Source organism: Cryptomeria japonica, unplaced genomic scaffold, assembly GCF_030272615.1.
Source record: "Cryptomeria japonica unplaced genomic scaffold, Sugi_1.0 HiC_scaffold_104, whole genome shotgun sequence".
NCBI classification, from domain to species: domain Eukaryota; kingdom Viridiplantae; phylum Streptophyta; class Pinopsida; order Cupressales; family Cupressaceae; genus Cryptomeria; species Cryptomeria japonica.
The window spans coordinates 360,001-375,000 of record NW_026728926.1 but is presented as its reverse complement, the minus strand read 5'-3'; the positions used below and the strand labels follow the sequence as shown (position 1 = coordinate 375,000).

At 60.0% G+C, this 15,000-nt stretch overlaps 1 non-coding gene across 1 annotated transcript; it reads left to right on the top strand.

The window, feature by feature from the left end:
- Window positions 1-11,267: 11,267 nt before the first annotated feature.
- Window positions 11,268-11,386, top strand: LOC131865176 (5S ribosomal RNA). The gene has a single exon (XR_009363905.1). It is a non-coding gene; the product is annotated as a 5S ribosomal RNA (ribosomal RNA).
- The last annotated feature ends 3,614 nt before the right edge of the window (window positions 11,387-15,000 follow it).

Here is a 15,000-nt window from a genome sequence, read left to right as displayed (position 1 = left end):
CAACCCCTTATCCCGCGACGCGTCCGACAAAGAGAACGTTCCAAGGCGGCAGAGGAGGTTACCAGCCGAAGGATGCAGTAGCAATAACAGGTATAGTTCCGCGGCGGCCGAGAAGACTCACCGCATAGGAATCGGGATGCGAGGCGAGGGATGCGGCGGGAAGGCCCCGACGGCTAAACGGAAGAGGCTGCAGGGCCGCCTCGGAATGGTCCAAGCATCGGATGCGATTGGGACGACTACCAGTGCCAACCCCTTATCCCGCGATGCGTCCGATACACAGATAGTTCCAAGGCGGCCGAGGAGCCTCACCGCATATCAATCGGGGTGCGAGGCGAGGGATGGGGCGGGAAGGCCCCAACGGCTAGACGGAAGAGGCTTCAGGGCCACCTCGGAATGGTCCAAGCATCGGACGCGCTTGGGGCGACTGCCAGTGCCAACCCCTTATCCCGCGATGCGTCCGATACACAGATGGTTCCAAGGCGGCCGAGGAGCCTCACCGCATAGCAATCGGGGGTGCGAGGCGAGGGATGGGGCGGGAAGGCCCCAACGGCTAGACGGAAGAGGCTTCAGGGCCGCCTAGGAATGGTCCAAGCATCGGACACGCTTGGGGCGACTACCAGTGACAGCCCCCTATCCCGCGATGCGTCCGATACGAAGATGGTTCCAAGGCGGCCGAGGAGCCTCACCGCATAGCAATCGGGGTGCGAGGTGGGGGATGCGGCGAGATGGCCCCAACGGCTAGACGGAAGAGGCCACAGGGCCGCGTCGGAATAGTCCAAGCATCAGACGCGCTTGGGGCGACTACCAGTGACAACCCCTTATCCCGCGATGCGTCCGATACGAAGATAGTTCCAAGGCGGCCGAGGAGCCTCACCGCATAGCAATCGGGGTGCGAGGTGGGGGATGCGGCGAGATGGCCCCAACGGCTAGACGGAAGAGGCTGCAGGGCCGCCTCGGAATAGTCCAAGCATCGGACGCGCTTGGGGCCACTACCAGTGACAACCCCTTATCCCGCAATGCGTCCGATACGAAGATAGTTCCAAGGCGGCCGAAGAGCCTCACCGCATAGCAATCGGGGTGCGAGGTGGGGGATGCGGCGAGATGGCCCCAACGGCTAGACGGAAGAGGCCACAGGGCCGCCTCGGAATAGTCCAAGCATCGGACGCGCTTGGGGCGACTACCAGTGACAACCCCTTATCCCGCGATGCGTCCGATACGAAGATAGTTCCCAGGCGGCCGAGGAGCCTCACCGCATAGCAATCGGGGTGCGAGGCGAGGGATGCGGCGAGATGGCCCCAAAGGCTAGACGGAAGAGGCTGCAGGGCTGCCTCGGAATAGTCCAAGCATCGGACGCGCTTGGGGCGACTACCACTGCCAACCCCTTATCCCGCGATGCGTCCGATACACAGATAGTTCCGAGGCGGCCGAGGAGGTGGGGGATGCAGCGAGATGGCCCCAACGGCTAGACGGAAGAGGCTGCAGGGCCGCCTCGGAATAGTCCAAGCATCGGACGCGCTTGGGGCGACTACCAGTGACAACCCCTTATCCCGCGATGCGTCCGATACACAGATAGTTCCGAGGCGGCCAAGGAGCCTCACCGCATAGCAATCGTGGTGCGAGGTGGGGGATGCGGCGAGATGGCCCCAACGGCTAGACGGAAGAGGCTGCAGGGCCGCCTCGGAATGGTCCAAGCATCGGATGCGCTTGGGGCGACTACCACTGCCAACCCCTTATCCCGCGATGCGTCCGATACACAGATAGTTCCAAGGCGGCCGAGGAGCCTCACAGCATAGCAATCAGGGTGCGAGGCGAGGGATGCGGCGAGAAAGCCCCAACGGCTAGAGGGAAGAGGCTTCAGGTCCGCCTCGGAATGGTCCAAGCATCGGACGCGCTTGGGGCGACTACCAGTGACAACCCCTTATCCCGCGACGCGTCCGATACACAGATAGTTCCAAGGCGGCCGAGGAGCCTCACCGCATAGCAATCGGGGTGCGAGGCGAGGGATGCGGCGAGAAGGACCCAACGGCTACACGGAAGAGGCTTCGGGGCCGCCTCGGAATGGTCCAAGCATCGGACGCGCTTGGGGCGACTACCAGTGACAACCCCTTATCCCGCGACGCGTCCGATACACAGATAGTTCCAAGGCGGCCGAGGAGCCTCACCGCATAGCAATCGGGGTGCGAGGCGAGGGATGCGGCGAGAAGGACCCAACGGCTACACGGAAGAGGCTTCGGGGCCGCCTCGGAATGGTCCAAGCATCGGACGCGCTTGGGGCGACTACCAGTGACAACCCCTTATCCCGCGACGCGTCCGATACACAGATAGTTCCAAGGCGGCCGAGGAGCCTCACCGCATAGCAATCGGGGTGCGAGGCGAGGGATGCGGCGAGAAGGACCCAACGGCTAGACGGAAGAGGCTTCGAGTCCGCCTCGGAATGGTCCAAGCATCGGACGCGCTTGGGGCGACTACCAGTGACAACCCCTTATCCCGCGACGCGTCCGATACACAGATAGTTCCAAGGCGGCCGAGGAGCCTCACCGCATAGCAATCGGGGTGCGAGGCGAGGGATGCGGCGAGAAGGACCCAACGGCTAGACGGAAGAGGCTTCGGGTCCGCCTCGGAATGGTCCAAGCATCGGACGCGCTTGGGGCGACTACCAGTGACAACCCCTTATCCCGCGACGCGTCCGATACACAGATAGTTCCAAGGCGGCCGAGGAGCCTCACCGCATAGCAATCGGGGTGCGAGGCGAGGGATGCGGCGAGAAGGACCCAACGGCTAGACGGAAGAGGCTTCGGGTCCGCCTCGGAATGGTCCAAGCATCGGACGCGCTTGGGGCGACTACCAGTGACAACCCCTTATCCCGCGACGCGTCCGATACACAGATAGTTCCGAGGCGGCCGAGGAGCCTCACCGCATAGCAATCGGGGTGCGAGGCGAAGGATGCGGCGAGAAGGACCCAACGGCTAGACGGAAGAGGCTTCGGGTCCGCCTCGGAATGGTCTAAGCATCGGACGCGCTTGGGGCGACTACCAGTGACAACCCCTTATCCCGCGACGCGTCCGATACACAGATAGTTCCAAGGCGGCCGAGGAGCCTCACCGCATAGCAATCGGGGTGCGAGGTGAGGGATGCGGCGAGAAGGACCCAACGGCTAGACGGAAGAGGCTTCAGGGCCGCCTCGGAATGGTCCAAGCATCGAACGCGCTTGGGGCGACTACCAGTGACAACCCCTTATCCCGCGACGCGTCCGATACACAGATAGTTCCGAGGCGTCCGAGGAGCCTCACCGCATAGCAATCGGGGTGCGAGGCGAGGGATGCGGCGAGAAGGACCCAACGGCTAGACGGAAGAGGCTTCAGGGCCGCCTCGGAATGGTCCAAGCATCGGACGCGCTTGGGGCGACTACCAGTGACAACCCCTTATCCCGCGACGCGTCCGATACACAGATAGTTCCGAGGCGGCCGAGGAGCCTCACCGCATAGCAATCGGGGTGCGAGGCGAGGGATGCGGCGAGAAGGACCCAACGGCTAGACGGAAGAGGCTTCAGGGCCGCCTCGGAATGGTCCAAGCATCGGACGCGCTTGGGGCGACTACCAATGACAACCCCTTATCCCGCGACGCGTCCGATACACAGATAGTTCCGAGGCGGCCGAGGAGCCTCACCGCATAGCAATCGGGGTGCGAGGCGAGGGATGCGGCGAGAAGGACCCAACGGCTAGACGGAAGAGGCTTCAGGGCCGCCTCGGAATGGTCCAAGCATCGGACGCGCTTGGGGCGACTACCAGTGACAACCCCTTATCCCGCGACGCGTCCGATACACAGATAGTTCCGAGGCGGCCGAGGAGCCTCACCGCATAGCAATCGGGGTGCGAGGCGAGGGATGCGGCGAGAAGGACCCAACGGCTAGACGGAAGAGGCTTCAGGGCCGCCTCGGAATGGTCCAAGCATCGGACGCGCTTGGGGCGACTACCGTTGCCAACCCCTTATCCTGCGATGCGTCTGATACACAGATAGTTCCGAGGCGGCCGAGGAGCCTCACCGCATAGCAATCGGGTTGCGAGGCAGATTATTGGGAAGGGAACCCCCTGGGATGCGGCTCAAGCAGTGCCCAAAGGGACTGGAATGCGGAATCACATCGAGAGACCCAAATGCTATACGAGGGCTCAAATCGAATTATCGATTTGGCCACGACATGGACGCATCGGAACGACTACCTTTGCCGAACCACTCGCAATTGCATCCATACCGAAACCAATAGACATTTCCGTTAGAGCCCTCGCATAGCATTCGGGAATCTCGCATGCCCCTCTAAATCGACCAATGCTGGCGCTCAATGAAAATCCGAGCGCTACCACCGTTCGAGCGCCAGCATTGGTCGAGTTAGAGGGGCACGGGGGAGAATGCTCCAGTCAACACCTCCCCTATATAAGTTATTTGTCCGATTCTCGCACAACCGTAGTCTGCCTCGTCGAATCAAACAACGGTCCCAGATTCCGACTTCCGTTCCGTAGAGACCCAAAAGCTAGATGGAGGCTCGCAAGAAAGAGAGTCGGCGCATAGCAATCGGGTTTCTCGAACGTTTAGGGACCGAGCTCACTTGCGGATAGGGCAAAATCCGCCAAGCAACCCAAAAGCTAGACGGGGGCTCGAATCGAATCGCCTAGGCGGCCACAACAACGACGTGTTGGATCGACTACCAGTGCCAAACCATTCAGCAAGACTAGTCTGTGTCGAGGCCGGATAGAGATTCTCAGAGAGCGCCCGCATAGCATTTAGGAGACCTGCCGCGTCCCTCACACTCGACAAATGGTGGTGCACGTTTATAAATCCGAGCGATCCCAACCCTTTCAAGCACCAACATCGGTCGAGATAGAGGGGCACGGAGGGGGCTGCGTGAGACAACACAGTCCCCTATATAAGTTATTTGTCCGATTCTCACACATCCGAAGAATGGTCATCAAATCGGACAACAGCCCAAACTTCCGACTTCCGTCCCAGAAAGCCCAAGAGCTATCTAAAACGTTCATGGCCGGAACTCGATCGCGGCTATACCAGTCCGCCAAGCAACCCAAAAGCTAGACTGGAGCTCTAGTCGAATCACCTCTGTGGCCATTGCAAGGACGTGTTGGAGCGACTACCATTGCCGAACCATTCCGCAGGTCGAGTCCATACCAAGGCCGCATAGAGATTCACGATGAGCTCCTGCATAGCAATCAGGAGACTTGCCGTGTCCATCACAATCGATAAATCCTGGTGCAAGATTTTTGCATCCGAGCGCTCCAACCAGTCGAGCACCAGCATCAATCGACATAAACGGGCACGGGGGGAGGATGCTCGAGAACACTACCTCCCCTATATAAGTTATTTGTCCGATTCTCAAGCAGCCGAAGTCTGGTCATCGAATCGGGTCAAAGACCACAACTTCCGACTTTACCCACAATGCAAGTCATCGAATCGAACATCGGCCCCCGAGTCGGACTCCATGCGTATGTCAGGTCATCGGACCCAAATTCCGCCTTCCTGCGCATGGCGGGCCATCAATATCAACTCGGTCATCGGACCCAAACTCCGCCTTTTTGCGTATGGCACGCCTTCAAATCGGTCATCGGACCCAAATTCCGCCTTCCTGTGCATGGCGGGCCATCAACATCAACTCGGTCATCGGACCCAAATTCCGCCTTTCTGCGCATGGCACGCCATCAACTCGGTCATCGGACCCAAATTCCGCCTTCCTGCGCATGGCAGGTCATCGGACACAAATTCAGACCTCGCCAATATGCCTACGTATCGAATCGGTCATCGGACCCAACTTCCGACTTCATCCATACTGTAGGGTCTTTGAGGTTGGCGCGGTGCGCTCAACCCAGGGAGTCGACCCATCGAAGCATACACCTCCCCTATATAAGCTATTTGTCCGATTCCCACACCTGTGTAGTTTGCACCTCTGACCAGGACATCGACCCCAACTTCCGAACTCGACTGCAACGACGGCACCAGCGCCTTGGTGCGCACCTTGCGACGCACAGTCCCAACATTCGCCTTCCTGCACATGGCAGGTCATCGGACCCAAATTCCGACCTCGCGAGTATGCCTACATATCGAATCGGTCATCGGACCCAACTTCCGACTTCATCCATACCGTAGGGTCTTTGAGGTTGGCGCGGTGCGCTCAACCCGGGGAGTCGACCCAACGAAGCATACACCTCCCCTATATAAGCTATTTGTCCGATTCCCACACCTGTGTAGTTTGCACCTCCGATCAAGACATCGACCCCAACTTCCGAACTCGCCTCCAACGACCGAACCAGCGCCTTGGTGCGCACCTTGCAACGCACAGTGCCAACATTCGCCTTCCTGCACGTGGCAGGTCATCGGACCCAAATTCCGACCTCGCGAGTATGCCTACATATCGAATCGGTCATCGGACCCAACTTCCGACTTCATCCATACCGTAGGGTCTTTGAGGTTGGCGCGGTGCGCTCAACCCGGGGAGTCGACCCAACGAAGCATACACCTCCCCTATATAAGCTATTTGTCCGATTCCCACACCTGTGTAGCTTGCACCTCCGATCAGGACATCGACCCCAACTTCCGAACTCGACTAAAAAGACCGCACCAGCGCCTTGGTGTGCACCTTGCAACGCACAGTGTCAACATTCGCCTTCCTGCACATGGCAGGTCATCGGACCCAAATTCCGACCTCATGAGCATACCTACTAATCGAATTGGTCATCGGACCCAACTTCCGACTTCATCCATACCGTAGGGTCTTTGAGGTTGGCGCGGTGCGCTCAACCTGGGGAGTCGACCCATCGAAGCATACACCTCCCCTATATAAGCTATTTGTCCGATTCCGACACCTGTGTAGTTTGCACCTCCGCTCAGGACATCGACCCCAACTTCCGAACTCGCCTGCAACGACCGAACCAGCGCCTTGGTGCGCACCAAAAGTGCGCACTTTTGGAGGGCACTTTTGTGCGCTCCAAAGGTGCGCACTTTTGGAGGGCACTTTTCTGCGCTCCAAAGGTGCGCACTTTTGGAGGGCACTTTTTGGAGGGCACTTTTCTGCGCTCCAAAGGTGCGCACTTTTGGAGGGCACTTTTTGGAGGGCACTTTTCTGCGCTCCAAAGGTGCGCACTTTTGGAGGGCACTTTTTGGAGGGCACTTTTCTGCGCTCCAAAGGTGCGCACTTTTGGAGGGCACTTTTTGGAGGGCACTTTTCTGCGCTCCAAAGGTGCGCACTTTTGGAGGGCACTTTTTGGAGGGCACTTTTCTGCGCTCCAAAGGTGCGCACTTTTGGAGGGCACTTTTCTGCGCTCCAAAGGTGCGCACTTTTGGAGGGCACTTTTTGGAGGGCACTTTTCTGCGCTCCAAAGGTGCGCACTTTTGGAGGGCACTTTTTGGAGGGCACTTTTCTGCGCTCCAAAGGTGCGCACTTTTGGAGGGCACTTTTTGGAGGGCACTTTTCTGCGCTCCAAAGGTGCGCACTTTTGGAGGGCACTTTTGTGCACTCCAAAGGTGCGCACTTTTGGAGGGCACTTTTCCTGTGCTCCAAAGGTGCACACCTAGGTGAGCACCTTCGACCACACCTTGTAGCACACCAAACTCTGACTTTCGACTTCATCCGCAATGCAGGGTCTTTGAGGTTGGCGCAATGCGCACAACCAGGGGAGTCGACCCATCAAACCCAACACCTCCCCTATATAAGCTATTTGTCTGATTCTCATACATGCGTAGCCTGCAGGAGCAATTAGGACATCGACCCCAACTTTCGGCTTCTAAACGAAAACAAGGTCTTTGAGGTTGGTGTAATGCGAACAACTAGGGGAGTCAACCCATCAAACCCAACACCTCCCCTATATAAGCTATTTGTCTGATTCTCATACATGTGTAGTCTACAGGAGCAATTAGGACATCGACCCCAACTTTTGACTTCTTAACGAAAACAAGGTCTTTGAGGTTGACGTAATGCGCACAACCAGGGGAGTCGACCCATCAAACCCAACACCTCCCCTATATAAGCTATTTGTCCGATTCTCATACATGTGTAGCCTGCAGGAGCCATTAGGACATTGACCCCAACTTTTGACTTCTTAACGAAAACAAGGTCTTTGAGGTTGGCGTAATGCGCACAACCAAGGGAGTTGACCCATCAAACCCAACACCTCCCCTATATAAGCTATTTGTCTGATTCTCATACATGTGTAGCCTGCAACAACGATTAGGACATCCACCCCAACTTCTGAATTCGTCTGCGTTGACCGCACCAAAGGTGCACGCCTTGGTGCTCACCAAAATCCGACTTCCGACTTCTTCTGCTATGCGGGGTCTTTGAGGTTGGCGCAGTGCGCACAACCAGGGGAGTCAACCCACCGAATGCAACACCTCCCCTATATAAGCTATTTGTCTGATTCTCATACATGCGTAGACTGCAGCAATGATTAGGACATCCACCCCAACTTTTGACTTCTTAAACAAGACAGGGTCTTTGAAGTTGGTGCAGTGCACACAACCAGGGGAGTCGACCCATCAAACGCAACACCTCCCCTATATAAAGCTATTTGTCCGATTCTCATACGTGTAGTCTGCAGCAGCGATTAGGACATCGACCCCAACTTCCGAATTCGTTTGCATTGACCGCACCAAAGGTGCACGCCTTGGTGTGCACCCTGGAGTGCACTTTGGTGCTCACCTCGGTGCACACTTTGGTGTGCACCTCGGTGTGCACCAAAGGTGCGCACCTTGGAGCGCACCAAAGGTGTACACTTTGGAGCGCACCACATAGGGTCTTTGAGAGGTTGGCGCAGTGCGCACACCAAGGTGGGTGTTGAGGTGCGTGCCGAGGTGGGTGGGTGCTAGGGTGCGCTCCATGGTGGGTGCCAGGGTGGGTGCGTGCTAGGGTGGATTCCAAAGAGGGTCATAGGGTGGGTGCCAAGGTGGGTTGGTGATATAGTGGGTTCAAAGGTGGGTACTAGGGTGGGTTCCAAGGTGGGTCACAAGTTGGGTGCCAGGATGCGTGGGTGTTAGGTTGGGTGCCAAGGTGGGCTCCTGCGTGGGTGGGTGCTAGGGTGGGTTTCAAGGTGGACGCGAGGGCGGGTGCCAAGGTGGGTAACAAGTTGGGTGTTAGGATGGGTGAGTGCTAGAGTGGGTGCCAAGGTGGGTGGGTGCTAAGGTGGATGCCAAGGTGGTTCACAGGGTGGGTGGGTTCTAGGGTGAGTTCCAAGGTGGGTCACAGGTTCAGTGCTAGGGTGGGTGTCAAGGCGGGTGTCGAGGTGCCTGGGTGCTAGGGTGTGGATGCCAATGTGGGTCATAGGGTGGGTACTAGGGTGGGCTGCAATGTGGGTGCCAAGGTGGGTAACATGCTCGGTGGGTTCTAAATTGGGTGCCAGGGTGGGTGTGCACCCACCTTGCCCGAGGTGGGTGCCAAGGTGCCAGTGTGGGTGGGTGCTAAGGTGGATGCCAAGGTGGGTGAGAAGGTGGGTGATAGGTTGAGTGGTAGGATGGGTGGGTGCCAAGATGGGTCACAGGGTGGGTGCAAGGGTGGGTAGGTGCTAGGGTTGGTGTCAGGGTGGGTGGGTGCTAGGTTGGGTTCCAAGGTGGGTGCGAGGGTGAGTGTCAAGGTGGGTCACAGGTTAGGTGCTAGGATGGGTGAGTGCTAGGGTGCAAAGGTGCCAGGGTGGGTGCTAGGATGGGTCGATGCTAGGGTCAGTGGCAAGGTGGGTCCACAAGTGTCAAGGTGGGTGCCGAGGTGGGTGCCAAGTCGGCGACTGCTATGGTGGATGCCAAGGTGGGTCACGGGGTGGGTGCCAAGTTGCTAGGTTGGGTTCCAAGGTGGGTGCCAACGTGGGTGCTAGGGTGCGTGGGTTAAAGGGTGTGTCACAACGTGGGTGCCAGGATGGGTGCGCACCCACACTGGCCAAGACGGGTGCGGGTGCAAGGTTGGGTTCCAAGCCCGGTCACAGGCTGGGTGCTAGGATGGGTGGGTGCCAAGGTGGGCACCAGGGTGGGTGCACCCACCCTGGCCAAGGTGGGTCACGGGGTGGGTCCTAGGGTGGGTAACGGGGTGGGTACTAAGGTGCGTGCCAAGGTGGGTCATAGGGTGGGTGCCAAGGTGGGCACCAGGGTGGGTGTGCACCAACCCTAGCCAGGGTAGGTCACGGGGTGGTTGTCGGGGTGGGCGTCAAGGAGCCAAGGTGGGTGGCAAGTAGCCAAGTTGCGTGCCAAGGTGGGTGTCGGGGTGGGTGCCAAGGATCCAAGGTGGGTGCCAAGGAACCAAGGTGGGTGTCTGGGTGGGTGCCGAGGTGGGAGCCAGGGTGGGTCCCAAGGTGAGTGCAAAGGTGGGTGCCAGGGTCAAGGTGAGTGCCAATGTGGGTTCCAAGGTGCCAGGGTCAGGGTGAGTGCCAATGTGGGTTCAAAGGTGCTAAGTTGGGTGCGAGGTTGGGTGCGAGGGTGGGTGGGTGCCAAGGTGTGCTAGGTGGAAGCCCGGGTGGGTCGGCATCCCATGGGTGTCGAGTTGGGTGCCTGATGGGTGCTTCTTGTCAAGTTTTAGTCGTCGGGACTCATTTCGAGCCTTAGAGGTCGTTTCTTGTCCGGTTGCCCTGTCTTCGACCTGGGAACCCAATTTTGGTCCTCGGGTCCCATTTTTTTTTGTCTCGCATCCCACTTTTGGCCTGTGGCCTTTTCGGGGTCGATTCTCGTTTTGGGCATCAGAGCATGTTTCTTCTCCTAAAACCCAATATTTGTTTATTAAGTCTCGGAACACATTTTTGTTCTCGTGGACCCATCATGGGTCTTGGAACGCATTTGTGGTCCTTGGGTCCCATTTTGCATCCCGAAACTTGTGTTTTGGTGCTTGATCCCTATTTTGGGTGCCCACCTTGCACCAAGTGCGCACCCGGGGCAAACCGAGCGCCTTGGTGCACCGGGGCAAGATCGAGCGTGCACCCGAGGCGCCCCGAACATGCACCAAGGTGCACTCGGCCCACATGTGAGCGCAGGTCGTTGCGCCCGAGGTGGTGTGTGGGCACCGCGTTGCAGACGGGACACTGCACGCACACGACGCCCCCTCCAGGTGCACGCACGTAGGCCGGGCCGGGTGCACACCCGACGCCCTAGCAAGGTGCGCGCACCCGGGCAGGGCTCACACTTGGCGAACGGGGCGCACTTCGCGAGGGAGGGTGTGCACCTCGACGGGGGTGGGTGGCCGGGGTGGATTCGCACGTGGGTCGCGGTTTGCTAAGTACACACTGCGACAAGCTCATAACGGGTGCGATCATACCAGCGTTAGTGCACCGGATCCCATCAGAACTCCGCAGTTAAGCGCGCTTGGGCCGGAGTAGTACTGGGATGGGTGACCTCCCGGGAAGTCCCGGTGTTGCACCCTTTTTTAGTTTTTCGCCGGGCGTCGCAATGCTATTTGAATAAACCTTTTGCCCGTTTGCGTTCTCGTCGGGGCCGGGCCGGGCCGGGGTGCGCTGCCCGCACTACCGCGCGCGCGGGGGCGACACCGAGCGCGCACCCGAGGCGCCCCGAGCACACAGGCCACGGTGCAACCCGGGCGTTGTGCGCGCACCCCGGTGTGCCCGAGGTGCTGCGCGCGCACCCAGGTGAAATCGGTGTGCACCTCGGCCAGTGCGCGCTCGGTCGAGTCGCGCACGTTGGCCAAGGTGCACGGTGATGTTTCTTACTCTAAGGTTCCGCACCAGACGCCCGGGACAGGTGAGCGAAGCTGGGCGGGGCCGGGTGCGCGGCCGGGGCAGGTGCACGCAGCTGGAGAGAGCTTTGGAGCACACTTCGGAGCGCACCAATGATGCGCTCCATTCAAAAGTTTCCTGAAAAGGCAAAAAAAGTTGAGATTATAGAATTTCCCACTTGAGAGATTGTAAAAAAAAAAAATTTAAAATGAAGGAAACGCGGGTGCCAAGGTGTGCGCAGCCCAGCCAAGGTGTGCGCACCAAGGCGCCCACCCTGGCGAAGGTGCACGCAAGGTGCGCACCCGAGGCAAACCGGACAATTAACCCAACTTTCGACTTCGCGCGCACCTTGGAGCGCACTTCGAAGCGCTCCTTGGTGCGCACCAATCTTGGGCACCTCGGAGTGCACCATGGCGCCCACCAAGGTGCGCACCCGGGGCAAACCGAGCTCCGACTTCGTGCGCACCTTGGAGCGCACGAAAGGTGCGCACCATGGCGCCCACCAAGGTGCGCAGCCCAGCCAAGGCGTGCGCATCAAGGTGCGCACCCTGGCGAAGGTGCGCACCCGGGGCAAACCGAGCTCCGACTTCGTGCGCACCTTGGAGCGCACAAAAGGTGCGCAACCCAGCCAAGGTGTGCGCACCCCGGTCAAACCGAGCTCCGAATCGTGCGCACCAGAGGTGCACGCCATCGTGCGCACCTTGGAGCACACTTCGGAGCCCTCCTTGGTGCGCGCCGATGTTGCGCACCTCGGAGCGCACCCGGGGAAAACAATGCAATTAACCCGACTTTCGACTTCGTGGGCACCTCGGAGCGCTCTCGGGTTCGCACCTCGGAGCACACCGAGGTGCGCACCTTTGATGCGCTGCCTTCACCAATTTCCAGAAAAGGCAAGAAAACATTGAGAAGGTGTGCGCACCGAGGTGCCCACCCTGGCGAAGGTGCACGCGAGGTGCGCACCCGGGGCAAACCGGGCTCCGACTTCGTGCACGCCGCACCTTGGAGCACACTTCGGAGCGCTCCTTGGTGCGCACCAGGGCGCGCAACCCAGCCGAGGTGCCCACCCCGGCGAAGGTGCACGCGAGGTGCGCACCCGGGGCAAACCGGGCTCCGACTTCGTGCACGCCATGGTGCCCACCGCGGCGAAGGTGCACGCGAGGTGCGCACCCGGGGCAAACCGGGCTCCGACTTCGTGCACGCCGCACCTTGGAGCACACTTCGGAGCGCTCCTTGGTGCGCACCATGGTGCCCACCAGGGCGCGCAACCCCGCCGAAGGTGCACGCGAGGTGCGCACCCGGGGCAAACCGGGCTCCGACTTCGTGCACGCCGCACCTTGGAGCACACTTCGGAGCGCTCCTTGGTGCGCACCATGGTGCCCACCAGGGCGCGCAACCCCGCCGAAGGTGCACGCGAGGTGTGCACCCGGGGCAAACCGGGCTCCGACTTCGTGCACGCCATGGTGCGCACCGCGGCGAAGGTGCGCACCCGGGGCAAACCGGGCTCCGACTTCGTGCACGCCGCACCTTGGAGCACACTTCGGAGCGCTCCTTGGTGCGCACCAGGGCGCGCAACCCAGCCGAGGTGCCCACCCCGGCGAAGGTGCACGCGAGGTGCGTACCCGGGGCAAACCGGGCTCCGACTTCGTGCACGCCGCACCTTGGAGCACACTTCGGAGCGCTCCTTGGTGCGCACCATGGTGCCCACCAGGCCGCGCAACCCAGCCAAGGTGTGCGCACCAAGGTGCACGCGAGGTGCGCACCCGGGGCAAACCGGGGTCCGACTTCGTGCACGCCGCACCTTGGAGCACACATCGGGGCGCTCCCGGGTTCGCACCGGCGTTGCGCACCGTGGTGGGCACCTCGGAGCACACCAAGGTGGGCAGCGAGGTGCGCACCTTTGATGCGATGCCTTCACTAATTTCCATAAAAGGCAAAAAAAAAACGAGATTTTAAAATTTCCGTTTTGAAAGATAGTGAGAAAAAGGGAATGCTGGTGCCATCTTGAGCCCGCCCTGGTGCGCAGCCCAGCCAAGGTGTGCGCACCAAGGTGCCCACCCTGGCGAAGGTGCGCGCCCGGGCAATTAACCCAACTTCCAACTTCGCGCGCGCCAGGGTGGGAGCGCACCCAACAACCGGGCCTGGGAAGAGCCAATGCGAGAAACCCCACCAAACGCTCTGACAAAAAAAGAGGGGGCGCTCCAGTAACCCCGCTTCGGAGCGCACCCTGGGCAAACCCAGCCAAGGTGCCCACCCCGGCCAAGGTGCAGGCGAGGTGCGCACCCGGGGCAAACCGGGCTCCGACAACGTGCACGCCGCACCTTGGAGCACACTTCGTAGCGCTCCCGGGTGCGCACCTCAGAGCACACCAAGGTGGGCAGCGAGGTGCGCACCTTTGATGCGCTGCCTTCACTAATTTCCAGAAAAGGCAAAAAAAAAAGGAGATTTTAAAATTTCCGTTTTGAAAGATAGTGAAAAAAACGGAACGCGCGTGCCATCTTGAGCCCGCCCTGGTGCGCAGCCCAGGTAAGGTGCCCACCCTGGCAAAGGTGCGCACCCGGGCAATTAACCCTACTTCCGACTTCGTGCGCGCCAGGGTGGCAACCGGGCCTCGGAAGAGCCAATGCGAGAAACCCCACCAAACGCTCCGACAAAAAAAGAGGCGGCGCTCCAATAACCCCGCTTCGGAGCGCAGCCGGGGCAAACCCAGCCAAGGTGCCCACCCCGACGAAGGTGCACGCGAGGTGCGCACCCGGGGCAAACCGGGCTCCGACAACGTGCACGCAGCACCTTGGAGCACACTTCGAAGCACTCCCGGGTGCCCACCGGCGTTGCGCACCGTGGTGGGCAGCGAGGTGCGCACCTTTGATGCGCTGCCTTCACTAATTTCCAGAAAAAGGCAAAAAAAAATGAGATTTTAAAATTTCCGTTTTGAAAGATAGTGAAAAAAAAGGAACGCGGGTGCCATCTTGAGCCCGCCCTGGTGCGCAGCCCAGGCAAGGCATGCGCACCAAGGTGCCCACCCGAGGTGCACACCCGGGGCAAACCGGGCTCCGACTTCGTGCAGGCCGCACCTTGGAGCACACTTCGGAGCGCTCCTTGGTGCGCACCATGGTGCCCACCAGGGCGCGCAACCCAGCCAAGGTCTGCACACCAAGGTGCCCACCCCGGCGAAGGTGCACGCGAGGTGCGCACCCGGGGCAAACCGGGCTCCGACTTCGTGCACGCCATGGTGCCCACCGCGGCGAAGGTGCACGCGAGGTGCGCACCCGGGGCAAACCGGGCTCCGACTTCGTGCACGCCGCAC